The sequence below is a fragment of the Eleginops maclovinus genome, chromosome 1, assembly GCF_036324505.1.
Source record: "Eleginops maclovinus isolate JMC-PN-2008 ecotype Puerto Natales chromosome 1, JC_Emac_rtc_rv5, whole genome shotgun sequence".
Classification (NCBI taxonomy): domain Eukaryota; kingdom Metazoa; phylum Chordata; class Actinopteri; order Perciformes; family Eleginopidae; genus Eleginops; species Eleginops maclovinus.
This window is the reverse complement of record NC_086349.1, coordinates 17,562,217-17,583,747: the sequence shown is the minus strand read 5'-3', so window position 1 is coordinate 17,583,747 and position 21,531 is coordinate 17,562,217. Positions and strand designations below refer to the sequence as shown.

General features: G+C 37.6%; 1 protein-coding gene across 1 annotated transcript in view; it reads left to right on the top strand.

The window, feature by feature from the left end:
* The first annotated feature begins 8,882 nt into the window (after positions 1-8,882).
* Positions 8,883-21,531, top strand: part of opn7b (opsin 7, group member b) — a 38,401-nt gene continuing 25,752 nt past the window's right edge. Inside the window, exon 1 of the mRNA XM_063901956.1 lies at positions 8,883-9,166. The gene's annotated coding sequence lies outside the window, so the exon portion shown is untranslated. The remainder of the gene's footprint in view (positions 9,167-21,531) is intronic.

Below are 21,531 nucleotides of genomic sequence, written 5' to 3'. Positions count from 1 at the left end.
TTGAGAGGAGATGAGCCATAAGAAGGAGCATTGCTGCGGTAGAAAGATAATGTAAGAGCGTTGGAAGGGGTTTAACTGTTAGGAAGAAGGTAGCTATTTTATAATTCATATGAAGCAACATTTTAGTACTTAGACTGTTGCTGAGAAATGCTTGTTGTTGAGGGTCAATATGCCCCCCATTCCAGCTTATACGGTTAAGAGATGGAAACCCTATACATTGCTTTAACTCTGTCTGATCCAATTCCTCCTAATTAAATTACTAAATACAATCAATGCTTTGGGAACAGGTAATTGACTGCATATTCCCATGTTATAGTCAACATTTCTGTGTACCCATCCATTCAACCTGACCTTTGACTTTGGCTCTTCATGCTTTTTCAACTGACTTCATCCTTTCTTTCAACAAAAGATTCCCTATAACTCAAACCTCCAGACTGTGTTATGTAAACAGAACTCTCCTTATCAACAACCTGTCCAGCAGGCAGAAATCTGGATGATAAAAACGTATAGCCTATACATGATGTTAGGGATCAGAGATCTGTTCTTGGCTATAAGTGAACTGTTACCGTACATATCATCAGAAAGGTGGTACAGACAACAATGTAAGGGAGCAGTTTGCCTGTAAAACTAGCAGCTGGTCCTGTAGCATGCCAACTAAACAGCAGCGGAAACAGAATGAAGAATATGGTTACAGCTTAACAAAATATTCAGAAAGATTGTCCCATCATCTGTGATTCAATCCAGTGGCATAGACACTATCTCAGTGGAGAAGGATGTTGGAGTGTGGAATCATGATCATTCACGGAGGCAAGTATATAATGTGGGAAAAAGGGGGGAGGGGAGTTGCTTATTTGTCACAGCAAAGCCCTCTTTTATGAGGTTAATGTCTTGCCTTCAAAACAAGGTCATACACACGTCTTCAGAACAGCCTGTCTTTGGCTATGCAGTCATCTGATTTTGCTAAGTGGATGAGTTGCACCATATCACAACCGTATCAAAACTCTTTGCAGATGTGTTAGGTCCATACTGTAAACAGATAGAAGGATCTCAACCTACAGAGATTTACGTAAAAGATATAGAAGAAACATACAAAACCCTTGAGAAACCACAGAACCTTTTAAAGATTTGACTGGAAATGTAGCAAACTTGGAGGCAGGTCTGACTTTTTGCTGTAAAATACATGAGGTTGTAGGATCATCAACGTCCATTAGTTTGGTGTCATTTTTATTTCCCTGCACAGCAAATGTTTCATTCTCTCTCCTCCGTATGTCATAACACATTTAATGCTTGCCTGTTCCTTTCTAAGACTTCATCCTAAACAGCTAGAAGGTGGAAGCAGCATTTCCCTTTGGCGTTCAAAGTCGTTTTTAACTCTACAGTAGCATGTGAATGCTACACAGCAGTGAAGTAGTTTACCGACTGTTTATCTAATGCTGTAATCCCAGATAATCTCTCTTTTGAACATTAGACATGGGATCCAATTTTCTACCCTCTACTGGAGGGGTTACGCTCAAGGGGTTTAGTCAACCTTTGCACTGAAGGGTGGGAGGAGGAGATACTGTTGCTATACCGTATAATTATCTCTAAATACTTTATTTACATTGATAGAAACAGGCGAAACCGACCATTTGAGTGTATCTGTTTATTCTGCTGTAGCAACAAGTAATTTGAGAAAAGATTGCTCTGAAGATAAATCAGTTTCTTCTTTTCAAGCACCAAGAAAAGGTGAAAAACAAACATATTTTAATTACCATAAATCTGAAAATGTAAAGCTCTATGAAAAACATTTTACAACAGTTTACCACAGGACAAGAGACAAGGCTAGACCATGCATGACAACATCTGAACCAATTCTATCTATGAATGAGGAGTGTAAAATCAATGCTGTGACTTCAGGCGTCAGTCACAGTAGTTTAAACTATGAAGCATTGCAGTGCCGCAGCGGGATTTTTATTTTACAACATTATGGCTAAAGAATCTGTGTCACTTCTCAGTATAACTTAATATACAATACATTCACACAGCATTAAAATCATGTATTATAGGAGCTGCAGCCTCAATTATTACATGTGTAAACCGGTAGGAAATACATCTGTAACGATATTACTATATTGTCATTGTTTGGTAAAAATGTTTTAGAATTTGATGGTTCTTGTTCGATAAACAAGAAATATGGCTTGGATATTATGCTGGTGGCTACTGTTTTCTGAAGTTTATAGACAAACTATTATTAATAAAACAAGTTAACAGCAGAATAATCAGTTATGAAAATAATCATCAACTAAATATTGTATTTTTACTATTATATGACCTTATGGACATGATCAAGTAAAAAAAGATTGGGGTGATGGACGATGCCAGTAAGGACACCTATGTCGAGTTAAAACAATATTAAGTAATACCAACCATATTCCATGAAAGACCTTTATAAGTCGAGAAAGTGATATAGAGAACATGGGGTTGACAGATGAGCAGTCGAAGCAAAAACATCAACATCTAAATTAAAGCATTGCTAAAAAGTTGATCATGTTAATACCTTTTAACCATGAAGTCATGCAGGACATACATTCCCCATCACAAATGGTAAAGACCCAAGTAGGTCAAACTGAAGAATATTTGGTAAAAACAGTCGGCTGATTGTTGGCTACGGCCCATCACTTTACCCCATGGTCTGTTTCACGGTGACAGACATAAGTCCCTTGGAGATGATGATGGTTGTGAAAAATATTTTTGTGGAGCTGAAGACTTTGTATGTGGGTTCATGCTAAATTTACAGCAAAATTATTTTAAATGCTTGTTTTTTGTTTGAATGCATCATTGTATTTTTCAAAGTTCAAGAATAAAAACTTGAACTTTCAAATAAATTGTATTTTTTGGAATGATCAAAACCTATGACCCTGATTTAGCTCCATAGAGGTCTAGAAGCAGCAGGCTGAGAGAAATGCAATTCATATTGGACCACAGGCAAATACAGCTGCACACAATTAGGATTGGCCAGTTGATTGGGAAAAAATGCCACATCCTTGCAAAGCTGGACTCTTTGAAAACTGAAGGAAATCAAACAAGGCCGTCAGGAAAAGACTCATTGATTGAGAGACAGAAAGTAAAGCTTTCTGGCTCATTAAAAGGAAAGGAACAGACTGATAATCTGGACAAGGGTACTGAATGGGAACTACACGGGGGAGAGCGACTAAGGATGAACTAGGGGATTGAGAAAGTGTTGAAAGAAGTCATCAAGCAGACAGACAAGCTTTGGAGGAGCTGCATGAAACAAAGAGATTAGCACACACACATAGGCTCTGAGGAAGAGAAGAGAAAGAGCGACAGAGGAGCAGAGAGGCTATAAAAAAAGGGTGACAAATAAAGTGGGAATTGACCCAGCTTGTTCACTGCAGAAGCTGCTCTCTTGGTGATTGAGTGAGGCTTGTAAAGCGTAAAGAGTAGAAAAGGATGACAATTTTGGAGCAGTAGCAGCAAATAATACATTTTTACAAGAAATACTCAAAATGTATTGTAAAAAATAAAATAAATGGTTTTAATTCCCCCTGAGTTCAAGATTTCTTTTTACGTTTTTGACATTTCTATCCTTTGTTTGAGATAGACCTAAAAGCCCTCTTCTTGCTGCATGTTTTAAATGACTAAAGAATCATCCCCAATTGTTTGTTAAGATCCCACGACCGTTGTTGATGGTAGCTGTGTTTCAGATTTCTGGGAATCAGTAACAATGAGTGCTACATTTGAATGGAAACTTGACATGTTTGCACTGCTGCTTTGTTCTTGCCACTTGTCATTACAACAAACTCCTATTCATTATCCTTCTATTAACCATTAGATACATTTCACTCTTTCTGCTATCTTTTCTTTTATTATTAATATATATTTGGTTGGTCTGGGAAGTGAAAATATACCCTTGACTTTTTTAATTCTGTGGTTTTGTAGAACCCAATATAAATCTTTTAAACACTTTGTAACTGGAAAACTTGTCAACATGTTCCACTTGAATCCCCTCTTGACATTTTCTCTAGGTCACACAGGCAAGCAAGTTAAAATTAGCTTTACAGTGAACACCATTTCATGTTAACACTTCAGTATCTAGAAATATGCTTACAGCCCATTTTGTCATAATCTTTTAGCTACATATATTTATACACTGGAGAGTTAACATATTGATTTCAGCATAACCCACTCTCTACAAGCTATTCAATTTAACTTGCAAGCAGTATCACTATATGAATGGCTCAATATCGCTGATGTTGTTTTTGATGCCAAATATTTGCTTTAACTGTAACTCGATAACCTGCAGTAATGACACAACTTTTCATCTGATTACTAGAACGTGTCTAAACATGATGCAAGCTCCATAAATAGAACTAGCTTGAATTTCATCAGTAAGCATTGAATGATTGAGTACAAGCACAAGCCAATGGAAGACCCAGGGTGTATGAAAGAGCAAATTGAGACATGAGATTGGGCCATGGGGGTCAGAGAAGGAAGGATTAATAAACAGAGCGGTAGTGAAAGACATAAGGCAGTGTTTCTGGTTGATGGGTAAAAATTCACATATAGCGGGAATGAAAATGAAAGATAGTCACTTGACACAGGGCTAAATTAAAAGAAGAAAAGGAAAAAAGATATAAATGGCATCCAGCTTTAAAACTCTGAGTCATCTGTGACATATGGAGTAGACACATAGCCTGCAACAGAAACACAGTAAGCCACTGTACTCTTATTTCAAAATGTTCTGCACAAATCAATACAAAATCATAAACTCCTTTATCGTCTGTTTTTATGTTCCTGATCTTTTAAAGGAAATCATACATAAAAGCCAGAAATAAATACTTATCCCAAGTCTTCAGTCTCTGTATTGGTCACCCCATTGGAATATAAAAGAATACATTGTGTGCTATTTGAATAAAGCAAAAGCTTACCGTGCAACCCAACCACTTTCCAGTAAAAGTCGTTAAGACTATACAGGGAATTTGCTTGGTGTGTACAAACTTAATGTGGCCCTGGGGCTTGCATGGATGATTGAATTTATGTCTAAAGAGACAGCACGCACTTTATCTATCAGAGCACATACAGTAAAGTATCCTGCCAAGCAAGACATACTGTACATATGTCTAAGTACATTTAGAGTTTAAGTTTATATTTGTCAAGGACAATAAAAGTAGGATAATAAAAGACACAGACATAAATGTACTGTATGTGTGGTGATCCTACAGACTTTGTAGTATTTGTGGAGGAAGCTCATGTATGTATAGCAAAACATAAATCATTGTTAGTGAGCTTCTTGTTTGTTTGTTTAGACCAGAGTTATTTTCCTACACTGCTTGTTTACCACAGCCCAAGGTCACTGCTATCGTATTGTAACGCTGTAGTACTCAATTAGTCATTAATCACTTGTTTCTGTCGGCTGATTAGATAAACTGCTTCTGTGGGATTTGACTCAGACTCACACTCAAAGCATCACTGCCACAACTACAGTGTGTAGCACGTTGGAAAAAATCCTTCTAAATTGAAAGTGATGTTTGTGGATGTATTACCTGGCTATCTTGAAGCACCACCAGTCAGAGTGTCCCTTTATAAAGTGAAATACCTCAACATATATTTTAAAATAAAATTATAGGGAAAAGATCCTTCTCAGAACAGAGTTAATAAATACATTACGTAATAATAATAACATATTTATTTAATATTGTAATACTTCCAAGTTTTACCATAAGGACGCTCACATATGCATCATTTTGTCATGCTCTCACATAATTCCCTGTGACAATCGTTTCAAGTCTCATGAGTTCTCAATTAACTTCCTCATGACAACTCAAAGAAAATGCATATGTCCCTGCCGGACCAGATACGAGAAAAAATAGGATGATTGCTTGGTAACAGTGTCGAGCTCCTCCTATCATTGTTGCACACATAACTATTCTTCCTCCAGTTATACATGCAGGTCGGAAATTATGAAAATTCACCATTATCAACTAAAAATATGAAAATAAGAAACAGAGAGTGGGCTCGAGAGAAAGGGACAAAGTGAGAGGCAAATAATTACACAAGTGATACATCCAGGAATAATAAGACAGTAAACATTATGACAGTTTGTACCTTGACTAAAGATCTGTGAATGCACACGCTCTGTGTCCCAAATTCCCCCAAAGGTGCCCATTAGGCTTTGTGGTTTATTGTGTCTTTACTGAGAAAAACATTGACCTGGGAGTAGGTATACAGTAAATTATTGACTTAAATATCTCTGAGACTATACAGACAGAAATAGCAAACAGTGAAATTCAAAACCTTGGAACGTGAAGCTCCTAAGCTGCTAGCATTTCACCACAGATACACTCAGTGCAAAAGAAGGAACTCCATGTCACTAAACTGTGTGAATAGAAATGGTGGATGTGCATACATATTTATTGACCACAGTCTTATATATATATATATAGTCTTAAGTCTGCCATGCATTAGGAGACTGGGAAAAGGGATAACGGAAAAGGAAATAATGACCACTAACAGTCAGCAGAGAGACATTTAGTAATGGTGTTAAGAGAAACACCTGCACCTGCATAAATCATACACAGCCAGCGGGTTCCTTTCCCATTCAGGAAAACTGTGGACTCAATGTACTGACAGGCTGGCATCAGTGCAGCCTGTACAAACACAATAATTTGCCATGATCAAGTAAAAAGAGTGAAGTTTATGACAACTGCCCAAACTCACAACCGCCTTTAATGCATTCCACTTTCCACACAAGGGAGCTCTGGTCCAACGAAGGAACAGTACTCTACATCTAAAAATTATAGGATATGTGTAAACCAACTATTCAAGCACTTACTGGAGTATTAAGGCTTGGTTGGAGTTAGAATAGGATATCAAGGATATTAAGGTAATAATATTGAAAACGGTTTAAAAAGAATAACGTGGGCTTCATAACAGCAAAGCTCTGACCTACATTTGGGGTTAAAAACAGTTCAGGTCCAACTAACCCTAACACAAAACCAAAGCTCAACCATAACATTTTCTCACTGCTTCGAAAATTGGGCCAAAAGGAAATACTGTTTTGATAGCGGAATTCTGATTAGGCATGATGGTCAATGTATGGCTGACATTCTTGACCTGAAGCTAGTATTCACCTAGAATGTAATTTCAACCAAGGCTACAATCAAACATCTGCACCTCCTTTTACATGCACTCTGAACAGAGTGTTGCACTTTCTATCAAACAGGATAGCCTTTCCCTTTCATGCATGTGTATTCAAGGGGTATCGTGATGTGTACACATGACGATGACCTTGATGATGCATGATGATGTATAGGACGGCTGGGCATTAACAGTCATAAGGGAAAATGCATGTAATGTAATGCATTGTTATCTCACTACCGCAAAAAAATAATATATGGTCTATTAAATGTAATTGTACCTGTCAGCATGTCGCTGTGTCCTTGGGCAGGACACTTCACCCCAAATTGCTCCTGTTGGTATTATCCACAGAATTAAATGCATTGCATGTCTCATAAGTAACACGCAATATAATGTAATGTAAAGCACTTTGAGCACTTGTAAAAGCACTAAATAAATCCAATGTTATTACTAATAAAGCTTCAGAAAGGCAATGCAGACAGAGAATATAAAACTATCAAAAAGGGTATATTGTCTTTCCAAGTTCCTTGCATCAAACTGTTTTTTTGTTTTGTTTTACATTTCAGATCATACTGTATATATTATAGATGTGACACAATATGGTAAGGTAGATTGTAAATATGTTACTAAAAGTGTTTGAGTTGTAAATCCACCCATGTAGTACCTATAATCTGTATGAATATATAATGTCACAATATCAAGATTAAGAATATGCAATATGCATGATACACCCGCTGCTGCTTTGCCTCATGTCCTGTTTTTTCTATTTCCATCTGATTTATGCCAGTTACATATATATGCCTTCAATTAATAAGAATTCAAATATATTCATGAATGGATACAAAAGTACTATAATTTTCATTATACAGCATATCTAAATTGCATTTCTAAGGTCACACTGATTTGAAGTGGGGTTTTTTCTGTTTTGGTATGAACAATGCTCTTAGTAGATGCTGCAAGTGCATTGTTAAATTGCATTTTAACAGACTTGGGAGCAAGGGTGTACACACAAACACAAGTGTGCCTTTGCTGGTAGCGATTGTGCGCACAAGCGAAGATTAACCATGACATTTTGCTTTCATTTGCACTTCAAAGCCAGACCCGTGCACAAGTCTTAACCCCACCCGACAGAACCCTCCACTTCCAGATATCCATTTTGTATCATCTCACACTCCCTTTGACTCTCCACTGTTATCTTTCTGGTCTTGCTCCCTATTAAGAGCCAAGCCTCTGTCTTTCTCCTGTGCACTGTACATAGTGTATACTGTACATTCAAAATAAATATTAAATGGTTTGCTTAGAAATGTGCCAGAGGAGAAACACTGTCAGGAGAGTGCTCTAGTAGCAGTAGGTCCAGGGGTTGGTGTTAAAATTGAGAATAAATGGACTAGGCAATTCGCAGAAAAAGATACCATAAATATAATATAAAATATTATGTATATATTTAAATATTGAGATATTGAAAGGCCTTATCTACAATGAGAGCATGCTTTGTGAAAAAAAAAATACAAACATAAAAGGCTGACAGTCACAGAAGTGTGTGTGTGTGTGTGTGTGTGTGTGAGAGAAAAGGGGGTGTGTAGTAAAGAGTAGGCATGTGTGTGCAGCGAAGAGATTTTAGTGGAGAGGGAGAGCACAGCAACAGAGACTGGGGGAGACAGTGGGAGCTGCAGGCTGAGAGAGAGAGAAGGAGAAAGAGAGTGTGAGAGAGAGGAGAGAGTGAGAGAGAGAGGAGGAGAGACCGGCAGCACAAGGGAGCCGCACGTCTGTCTCTATCTGTCGTCTCTTGGATCTCCCTTAGCAGAGCTGCCTGGCTGCTGCTGACTGACAGTGTCCTCTCGCTTACTGACTGAGTGTGAGGGAGTGCCTGAGAGCGTAGCGAACACCAGAGTTTCCCACTGGGTACGCACAAGTCTGTGTTCAGCTGTCCTGGTTTTGGTGTTGCCACACAGGGTGGAAGGTTTGACCAGTTTTGCTCTGGACTTGACTCAACACTCATGATCCCCAGTCAGCATACCCTCTCATTAAGGTAAGCAGCCTTTACTTTCTCTTTACTGTCTGAAGTGCGGTCCTGACTCTGAATACTTTTCTGCTCAGAGGATCATTTACTCTAACGCAAATGAGTTTTATTACATAAGCATGCTGTTAATTTAGAATAACAAGCTCAAAACTGAAGTCCAGACTTGCGTTAAGTTTGTCCCAGAGTTTGGTTTCACTGTTTATTGTTGCTCTGACAGGCTGTGCATGTACAAACATCCAAATGGCTTTAACGAGTGCTGACCCCTATGCTATTTCATCCCGGCTCTAGTGAAATGTGATCATTAAACATTCTCTCTTTGCCTCACAGCAGACAAAGGTAGAGGGCTGAATGTTTTCATGTGACTTAACCAGACTGTTCAGTCATTTTTAATAGTCTACATACGTTAACCTCTATTGTGCACACATGAGCTGAAGGTTAACAGAAATGTGTGTACAGTGCAGTATATTAAATAAAAGTGTCTTGGAATTTTTCATGTGGATTCCATTTAATAGACCAGCCATCATCCATGACATAACAGACCTTTCACATCAATAAACGATACACAGACTACCTTTGTGTATGTTTAATACTTCATATGGATGAAGTGTTAAGCGTCAAATGTTTGGTTTAGTTTGGTTTGATTACAATTGTGTTCAACGTTTACAATTCAAAGAAATAATAAAAACCTAATAGGTTTTGAAATGCTTTGTAACATGTAGAGTTTTACATTTCTCATTTAATGTATACACTAATAATGAGAGAAACAATCTAAATAAACTATATGTGCATTAAACTTCTTTGACTTTTATTAACCTTTTTGATTAATTTTAGGAAGTGGTTTTCAAACATATATAAAGAACTTTATTGACAGGAAACAAAGTGAATCCCAGTCACACATGCAACTTACACATGCCTGTCTCTCCTGCGCTGGGGGAGGTTGCAATCAAAGTGTTTGTTATTGACTCTAGACAAATTGATAATCAGATGCCTCATTCTGCAACATTTATCTCTATGTTTACTTTCAAATATGATCCATAAGTACCTGAAGCACGCCTTGCATAATCAGACATTTTCTACTTGCATTGCATACGTAACTAAGGACCTTTAACAAAAGCATGAAGCTATTAATGCTTCATTAACCACCAAGCTAATATATATGTTTTGATTTCTATAAATGTTGGTGATTCATTCACTCTAAATGTAATTATTTAATTCGGAAATGTATTTATTAGCTAACGGAATTTCTGCCTGAACTGAATAGATAGTTGATTTGATTGATCTAATTGATTCTGCTTAGATATCATGGTGAACAGCTGCAGCATGTTGGTGCAGAAACAAATTTAATTGCCTTCAACAGTGTTTTCTTGATTTATTTATCTAAGGTACTTAGTATTCAGTACTGTACAAAACTGAACATTCAGACTGACAAATGAAACCACTTGTGTGAATGCAATTTTAATGGCTACAGTATGGAAAACTTGACCTGCATGACATCCGCCTTCCACGAGGAGATGAGCGTATTAGGAGAGGATATATGTACCCTTATTAGGTAAAAGTACCAGACATCCAAACAACCTATGCTGCTGATATTATACACTGGCCCTGCGAGCCCTAATATTAAGGAGCAGCCCACATCCTAGTGGGAAGTCTATAATGCTTTCACTTAGATGTATAGTGGATTCACATGAGGTTCAGGAGGACACAAGAACCCTGTTATGTAGTGGATGTAGTTTATATGTTTCATGGATTGTGCTTTGTGTGTTTGCAGTCAAAACAAAACCACAAGGACAATGGGAAAATATACAGCATAGTGGATGTCATGTAAGAGAGGTGATTGGTTGTTTGATTTCTTCTATTTCTAACCGAGGATGCCCCATCACTGGGTTTGACACATACACATATATTAAGTGCAGAAGTTGTCAAAAAATGGACTGTAGGCAACAGAAAATGTATCAGCAATTGTTTTCATAATTGAATAATCTCTCCAGTAAAGTCATTTTACATTTCTTGACCGCTCTTCAAATGTCTAGATTTGTTGCTTTTTGTTTTTTTATACAATATTAATATTTTGGGGTATGGATAACGCACTGCTGATTATACAAAAATTGACGATATATGAATTCATTATTTAATATCTATCTGGTGAATCACTGGTCTGTTTTTTTCCTGGTTACCTAGTTATTTATCAATGAATTATAAATGTGAGATTAATTGACCATAAAAGCGAATATTGTTGGCGTTTTCATACAGTATTATGCAATCATGCATCGGTGTGTGGCGTAGGTTTAGTGCAGCTGTATGAATGCAAGCCTGTGTCTACTTAAGTGTCATTTGATGCTTGATGTGGTCTTGATATAACCCAGGAATAAAGGTGTTTTTGCAAGTAGCTGTTACCAACTCAGTAGTGGGAGGGAAGCAATTTGCAGTGACGTGCCAGTGGGGGTGAGTCCACAATTATCAGGTTCACGCAACACATGAAGGAACACTCTAGCAATGTAGCTTTGAGCTAGGAAGGTGGTGTTTTATAAGACCAGTGTGTGTGTGTGTGTGTGTGTGTGTGTGTGTGTGTGTGTGTGTGTGTGTGTGTGTGTGTGTGTGTGTGTGTGTGTGTGTGTGTGTGTTCTTGCTCTGTGACGGTTACATCATGTATGTGGCATGCTGTTCCAGATTTTACACTGGTTCCTGCCTTTGCGACTCGATAATGTTTTCGGTCATGTGTACTTGTAATGGGGATTAAAGAGTGTTGTGTTGTACACACATTATTAATATATTCTAAGATAAAAAGACCGTTATTTATCTTGGGTAAAGAGTGCATGTATTCATGAGCACACACTATTACACACTCAGAAAAGGTTTCCTTGTTCTCATGTTCGCAAATAGACATGAATGGCACGGTCACTGACATGGTGTGTAGGAGTGCATAACGAATTAACCTTCCTTATAGTTTTAGTGTGTGTGTGTGTGTGTGTGTGTGTGTGTGTGTGTGTATATATTTTACAACACCATCCAACGAACGTCCTCGTTTTGTCAATTTATGAAACAAACCATCCCCCAGTGTGTCGATCTGGTTCATTCACTTTAATTTACACATCAAATGTGTGCATATGTGTGTGTCTGTGTGTTTCTGCATACATGTAATGTTACTATAGCTAAGGGGTTCCAGAGTATAGAGCTGTAAGGAGCTCAGTTCATGCTATCGTTGAACCTACTGTAGAATTTGAAGAGAGAAATATGTTCTTTCCCAAGTGAGAGAGAATGTTAAATTAATGAGAAAACATCAAATGAGATCTCTTGTTTGAAGGCCAGTAAAACTGGAGCTTGTTGTCTCTCATTTGTCAAGTTGGATACAAATACTGCCTGTGTCTAACAAAAACACTAGGCTGTGAAATGTGCAAAATGGAAAGTGATAGCTCTTTCAGAATTGTAGAAATATTGTTGAAGTTGAGCTGGAAGCATCATAATGATTTGCTCATAATAACACAGGCTTTTGGTATGTGTTTCCTTCTTCCAGCAAGTAATTCAAATTGGGCCACTTTGAAAAAAACTTGTTAAGGGCTACTTGAACTATGATTAAACTGTGATTATGTTTTCAAATGGCAAATTGACATTGATTAATTCATATTATGGCCGTCTGTAGCTACATGTCACCGGCTTCCAATGCACATACTGACTACACGAATGTGTCGGTAAAAAGGATAGTATTATACAATGCTAGAGAAAGCACCAATTGAAAAGATGCCATTAGTCTCATCAAACAGTTAAGATTATAATGATCATTGTTTATTTACACAGTTTTAGAGACTTGATTATTTAATGTTATTTCATTTTGAAGGCTGCAGTTTGTGGGGCTTTTGAACTGATGGATGTTCATGTACTGTATGACTTTCCGCTCGCAGTGGGGTGTTTAGTCCTCTAGATATCTTTAATAACTGGCTCTATTTCTACTCGTCATGAGATAGTTTTCTTTGATTTGTGCATTAATACATTAGGATTGAAGAAAATGAACATGTACAGTAAGGGGATGCATATTTATATTCAATTACAGACTCCAGATTGTGGATGCATGATAGTTAAAGCAAGTGTAAACCTGACTTTCCCACAAAGGGATTAGTTTAGTTGGATGCTGATTTAGATACTTATGATGACCCTGATTAACTTTGCCAATAGGGAAGACAGTAAGAGCTCTGATATTTAAACAGAGCAGTCATTGACTTCCACTTTATCAGAAAGAGCGAGAGATGAACTTGCAGGGTAAGTTTGAACTACAAATCTCCTTCCGGTTATAAATCAACAGAAGTCACAGGACAGGCCTCAGGGATGATGCAACCCTGAGCTTAAAGACACAAAGTAATCTTTACAGCTGAAGAATTCCGTGAAACCTTGGTTGCTTCTTTGAGCACTTACATCTACACTAGTCAAGAGTTTTATACATTAAAACAGTCTTCAACAAAGAGCCTTTGAACACCCTGACAGACGGCATGAAATATGTGTTTGACAAAAGAGTTGGAAAACCAATTTTTTCCTCCATTTGAAGATGAAAAATGTACCATTTACAGTTCACATTATTCTTAATCCTCAGGTAAGCCTTGAACAGACCACTATCCATTCTCAACGTCTTTGTATTCTCTTCTTGTGAAAGCATGAGAACAAATGAACAGAGAAGCCGTTAAAGACATTTTTCTTGCTGAACCAACATTTCGCTTCCTGCTGAGAAAAGGCCAGGTTGGCTTTGTTGCTGCAAAGTGCTGTTTTCTTTGTTCAACCAAGTTTGAAAATCAACTTTCCTGTCATTTCTATGGGTTTGCATTCAGATAAGAAATGTAGGTTTTGGTAGTCAGTAACAAACATACTGATCAAATAAATCCCTTGATCTTTTTTTCTCTTTGCATTTACTTTTGACATCTTTCCCGACATCCCCAAAGCTCATCAACCCAGCTGTTCAGCAGCAAAACAAAGGGCTTGTCGACATGTTTAAGGTATCCTCTTTGACTTAAGGTAGGACCATAACCTAAATTATACAGTACATATAAGCAGGGTGCACATGTCATTGGGTTGATACAATATATATTGCAGTCTATATACATATTCATATATATTCACGGAAAATTAAATGTTACAAAATGTTTCAAAGTTGGCCAAAGAAAATTCAGATTGCCATGCCTTAACGAGACAGACCACAACCGTAACAACATTAAATATTATTTTAAACGTCACAAGGTCAGGATGACATTACTCACAGTCATCAATGAAATGATCTTACTTTATGCTGTTTGACTTAATGTTTACAAGCCTAAGAAGCTGCTCACCCTCGCTGCTACGGTCTTGTCACCTGCTTGCGATGTATTTACAGCAAACTGACTGAAAGCTCAGATCATATTGTCAACAGCTGTGACCAAAGCAGACGCCAACACTAAATGGTCTGTGGAAACAAACGTTTGATGAATTACAGTCTGCTTGTTTCTCAACATAATCTTTGGAATGGAATGAACTACTTATAGCATATTTCCTGTTTCCATCATTTCAGCGTATTATTTTATGCCAGTCATCTTTATGCTACATCAATTTCCCATATTGGGATTTGTGGGGATGCCACAGGCTAAGGCTTCACTTAGGACAAAGGGTGGAAACTTATTCCAATTATGCCAATTGCAAATTACCATAATCACCCACTGCTTCTCTTACTCCAATTAGAGCTTTGGCCGCTAAGCCTAAGACTCATGACTTGGATACATTTCTCTTAATCTTCAGGCCTTCCTGGATTCAGGAGCGATTTCCAAATGTTATTCTCCAAAATAATTGCATGACAAAACTGCATAGCACTGACAACGCAAGCTCTTCTTGCAGTGACAATTAGCATAGTCAAAGTAACACATAATTATGAATCATAATTTCATTAAAATGAGGAGTTGACATCTGATGTACTGAGAAATATTGACACCGTCGGAAGTTACAGGGTCTTCATAGGTGCTGCTGAAAACAGTGTGAAAACTTAACTCCCCATTCACAACAAAATGTGTCCACACATTGAGTGTCATTGCAGAATCAAAACATGATTGACAAATATAAACAGATTATTAATAAGCAACTCCCTATTATTTGGGACAAGTTACATCATTCTCCTCGTTTGGTATCCCCTCACTGAGCAGCCAGTTTAAAAATAAAGTGCCATTCCGACAGCTGAGCAGCTGCTTTCTCCATGACTATGTGTGAGTGTTATGTTTGTGTCTATGCTACGCTTTGTGTGTTTCAATAGATTACATGATCATGTATAAGGGGCTGGTGGTTTGTCCAATAATGGGAGTAATGAAGTGTTGTCATGCTACCAAATGTTCTGCCTAGTTTTAGTCAACACACTACTTTAATCATTTATGCCCTTATATCCATGCGTTCCTTTAAAGACATGATGTTTTAAAAACTTCTGGATAAAACATGAGATATTTCACAGTGAAATTAACATTTTAAACACATGTAATACAACGGGGTCATTTGCTATTTACAGTACCCTAAAGACAAATACATTTTGGTTTCTGTACAGTGTGTGTGTGTGTGTGTGTGTGTGTGTGTGTGTGTGTGTGTGTGTGTGTGTGTGTGTGTGTGTGTGTGTGTGTGTGTGTGTGTGTGTGTGTGTGTGTGTGTGTGATTATCTGCACACATGGCTCATTCCCCTAGGGTAGACATATCCTGAATGACAAGCAACCAAATGTCAGCTATCCTTATCCTCATGTACTGACATGCAATATGTATAAGGCCGTCACTCAAAGCTTATACTGTAAGAACTACATAAACAGCACATTAAACACACATTTACACACTAGACGCTGCAGGCAAATATATACGGTCACCAATGTAATACGATGTGTTTAATGTTACCAAATGTCTTCTTCCAATTGTTTTTAAATAAAAATGTCCTATATTTCAGCAAAAAACAATTATTGCATTATGCAGTGGCCTGGTTGTATTAGGAGTAACACACACAGATAGAGCGGCTAAGTGGGTGAGGAAGGACTGATCATCTTGAGATCAAAATCTGTCTCCTGTTGTGGATGCACACAAAAACATGTGCATGCATTTATAAACACCAATTTTGACCAGGATGACAACAAGCTTTTTACCCAGAATGCATGTTGAAGAACTAAACATAAGAACAGTACTATTTACTTAAAGATGTAGCATCTATCTGGTGAAAAATACTCAGTTATGTAGTTGACCAGAAGGAGAGAGAATATTTAACGGTTACTTGTCTGATAGCAAAAACACAAATCCAGATACAGTGCATTATTTCTTTGTGTCTGCTGAATGTGTAAATGTTTTAAAATGTTTGCCACATTAATTTTAAGGTGATAGTATGTCAAAGTACAGCTTGTTCTTCTGCCCACATGTGGCCAAAATGTATGTCAAGGATCCTAAATGCATTTTTAAGAGTTGTTTCTTCTGTGTTTTGTGTGATTTCTGCCATTCTGTCCTACTCTTAGGATGAATGCGTTCAGCATTAAACCAGATGTTTTGCCATCCTCAAATTTAACAAGTTAACTTTAATGCAAGTCAAGTTGCATGCATGGCAACAAAAATCATATAACCACACATCATTCTTCTCCTTAAGCTTCCCAATTTCAACATTACGGAAGACTTTTCCTTTAGTGCAACCCAATTTGCATAATCTAAAAGACACACCATCAAGTAAACCTTCACACTTTCATACACATTGAAATAAACACTGACTGCTGAAAACCCTACATCTCTTCCTGTCTCTTCTCCTTATGTCTTACGTTACTTTTTTTTTTTTCAGTTACATCAGTTTTCCTCTCTGTGTTATTCTCCCTCTGTACCTCGGCCTCTCATGTCTATCTCACACAGATCATAAGTTACAGTACTCTCAACACCTACGATTGTGCCATTTTGTCAGGTCTAAGGATGACACAATATAATGAAAGGATGAGTCATTGAAGTGAACTTAAAAAAAAACCCACTTCCAGCTCATTAAATGAATATCTAAATTGGGTAAAATAAAATGTAAGGGTACAAGTGCAAGAAGATCAGTATGAAGGATAGATGGTAAGTGGAGCATGTCCTGAGGGGAAATACAAAGGCAAAGGAAGATGTCCAAGGGAAGAGGTGTTGCAGCTTCGGAAAGGTCCTAGTAGTTTAAAGCCTGAATGACATACTGTAGCCTTAAGACACAACAGTGCTACTGGTGCCTGCAGAGTGTTTGTCATCCATCATTAAAACGTTTATGCAGAATTTTTGACAGATCAGTTCTGAGGGCAGCAATAATTAATTATGATGCTCAGGAAAATCCACTAAATGTCATCACTGTAGGCGCTTTCAGGATCCTATACGTTTCAGAAATGTATAGAAAGCAGCACTAAACCCTGCAAAGCGGATCTTCGATGTCAATATTCTTTGTTTAAACATCTTAATTTTAAGAGAGGAAATAAACAGAGAGTGTATGACTTGCAAGGCTATGGTTAAATAAGCACAATATTAAAAAGGAGCAGAGTGGTTGTTTATGAAGTCTATTTACCTTTGACCTCTCTTGTGAATATTTACAGAAACATGTGTAGACTGATGGTTCACTTGGTATTATACTCAATAGGCTGTTTGTTTATGGAACCTCAAAATATCAGATAGCCTGGGCCTCTTTCATTTCCGTTTCACATCACAATTATGTAGAAAATGAACTGATGGAGGAACAGTAAATCCTACATGGTTAGAATCTAGGGGACATTGTAGGACAGTTATTGAATACTGATTTGGGTTTTCGCATCGCAAATGTAATCTCTCTATGTCTTCATGTCAATCCATCATTCAACCACTTTGGACCACACTGAACGATCGTAACTGTAGGACGCTGGACATTCATGGTACCCAGAGGATACATCTTACAGGCTTTGTTAATCTCCTGACATTACTCTTGCATCACTATACCTAGTGACTGTTCCTTGACATCAGAATGCTTGCATAGTTATCGTGTCTTGCAGTGATCATACTGGATGTGGCCCTTCAGAACGCATGCCATGTTTGGTGCATGGCCATTTACTTGAACCCCAGAAGTGCTGATTGCTGGAATGTCAAGAGTCGCTCATCTGTTTGAATTTAAACTTGACACTACACTTCCATAGTTCGGGGTCCTCAGCTATACTCTGGCCAAGCATGAAGTTGACTGCATGCACAGTTATAATAATAATAATAATACTTTGAATTTATATAGCGCCTTTCTAGGTACCCAAGGCCGCTTTCCATTTTGTGAGGACAGACCGAAAACAAATAAACAAACAAAAACTAGGGCAATAAAAGTATAGAAAAATAAAATAAATACAATTGATAACAGAAATGGCAGTTGTGGTAAAGGAACGGGGGAGTAAGATGAGTTAGTGGTCAAAGGCTATGCTGAAGAGGTGAGTTTTTAATGCAGATTTGAAGATGTCCAGGGAGGCAGCATTGCGGATCTCTGCAGGAAGAGCATTCCAGAGGATGGGGGCTGCAACACTGAACCTACGGTTCAGAGGCGAGTTCTAGAGATTTAGAAGGACAGTCATTCATAAATAGAATTGTCATAACACCACAATCTTGCTTAATTTCACCCCATTCAACACTGCACTCCCTTGAATCCCCAGTCATATATTGGCGGAGTGTGAAGTACATAGGACTAAAAATGTGTAGGAATATTAATAAAAAAGACAGTAAGAGGTCGAGGTGAAAGATGCAAAGGCAGACTTCAGAGACATTGGTTGATGAATGAAGCTTTGAGGACGTGCAGAGGGGCTTGAGGGCACAATAAGCAAAGGAGAGGCCAGGGAATCAAAAACTCCCTTCCAAAAACTGCCTACAATGCTAAAATAAAAAGTGACTTGAATGTCACTGGGTGATAATAACTCAGATTGAGAAAGCATAGATGTCAGAAACGTTTAGTTACAATACGAAATTTCAAAGTCAACAAATTGAGAGGGGAGAGGCAGAAGAAACACCATAAAATGAAGAAAGAGAAGAACAACAACAACAACAACAACAACAACAACAACAACAACAACAATAATACTGTATAAATCAAATACACATCAGGTGATGTGTGTGAAATTTGCGAGTTCAGTTTCGCTTATTTTCAGATCCTTGATATGATTATCAAGCTATGAGTAAGAAACACTTTACAAAATGACCCTGGGTGCAATAAAACCCCTCTCCAGCGCTACATTACCTTCATTATTGGTGAACAGTCAACGGTTTCAGATAACTCAATGTATCTAGCGGCATGGCTTTAGGGATGGCAGTGTTGTTTTACTGTTATGTCGGTGAGTCAAGCACTCCCGAATTAAAATATAAAAAATTGAAATGTTGTGTATGCATTCGTGGTCCCCAGAGTACTTGCATTAGCATTCAGCTCATTATAGCCTCACTGTGCCATGAGTGTGGCTGTAGGCTCTTAGTCTTGTAAAAGTACCTGTGGTGCTCATATTGATTATGCACTTCCTGTTTTTATGCATTTGCAGTGCTGTGCTGTCACTGAATATTTAAACCAAAGTTACTTAATTTTGTGTGATGGAGGCACTTTGTTGGAGGAAATACTTGTATTATGGTAGACATATCAATCTCTTCCAATAGTCCTCTGAAGAGGAAATGCTTTGAAACTCACCCACAACAGGCAAAAACATCCTGAGAACATCCATGAAATATTTGATGTGTTGTTTTTCCTCCAGGACAGCTACTAGTGAATCTGTTTTATGTGATCTTGTGACTGAAGGCTGGTATACGGGCTTTACGAGACAATTTTAGGCTGAATGAAAACATCGTGTCCAAATGTGATTATTTATCAAAGGCTTCACCAACACCGCACAGTCTATCTTTATGAAACCTTAATACAGTGCGCCTAGTTGCATGTGTAGGACAGATTTCCCTACAACCCAAGCCCAACCTTAAGCCAATACATTTTTTTAACTGCAGCCTGTGGTCAGGCAGCCAAAATAATTGTGTTTTACTCTCGCTTATCTTCCTTCAACCTTTTAACAATAACTTCAATTCCTGTTATTATCCAGGAGTTATGGGTCTATCAGACCAACTCTTCGTCAATTTCAGTGCAGAAAAGTATGACATGATAAGAAAGACCTTTATTTCTCATCTGGACTGACCTGCCGCTACAGACCACATAATGCATGCTGGAAAAGTGAAGATAGGCAACAAAAAAAGTTGTTTCACCTTCCCTCCTGTTAAATTTAGATCAAATTATTAGGCACACCTTAGGAGTAAGTGAGCATCTGCATCTTGCCAGCACTTTGTGGAATCAGGCACATCAGATAAAAAAAAGGTGTAACCCCTTGTTGATATGGAAAAAACAATCAGGAACACAATGTAATACTACTGTTCATGTTTAATTCCTCTCGCTGTGCAAATCTGATTACCAATTAAGATTTGATTATTCACTGTAGGCTTTCCCCAGGGAGCATGGGTTTGCTGAATACCATCACAAACAATTGTTTTACACTGCAGCACAATGGTTATGTGGCTGTCCCATTTCATGTTATCCTGCAAACCCTGGGATTATGTTAACAGAATGCATGTTTGTATTTAATTTAGCCTGTTGTATACACATGGAATATTATAGCTTCAGTATGGATTAGATATGGTTAAGATGAGACATCAAAGACTACATGGTAGGGGTTAAAGAAATATCTTCGCCACAGCAAATGAATTATGGTGACGATATGGTTGACATTAGAGATGCATCTTTTTATATATATATATATATATATATATATATATATATATAACATTGATTGTTATCTCTCAGCACAGGGTATCAGCTGATAGTAATACAAAATATATATAGGGGCTTATTATGATTTGAGAGATTAGATCGCTGCCTGCAGTATCTACTTAAATTAAGAAAGAGCTCAGCCTTACAGAATCCGAGTCTAAATTGTTGCACACCTAGTCATCGTCCCTTGACTATCACACTTCTTATTTTTTATTACAACATTGTAACAAACAAACAAACCACCATTTGTTAGTATGGAAACATTTAAAATGGGCTCAACCATCTTTAGAAATTGGGTCGTATTTTCGTAGCCTTGAAAGTCAACATACACATTTTCATCTGTATTTCTATCCACTCGGGCAACTTGGCAGACTCAGATCGTTGCTTCCCAACTTTGTTACAATCTGAAATTTCTCACAAACTAATTGATGGATAAAACATGTAGACACTCATGATCCAGAGACTGAGACTTTGATGCCCTGACCCTGTACCTTGGTCATTCAAATCTAACAAAAAGAAAAGTTGTAGGTCTTAAAAGGGTTCGGCTTATTTGAAGCCAATGCATAACAGGATTTATGCTGGTCTGAATTTATATCCTTATAAGTTCATTTGGAAAAAAAAAATATCA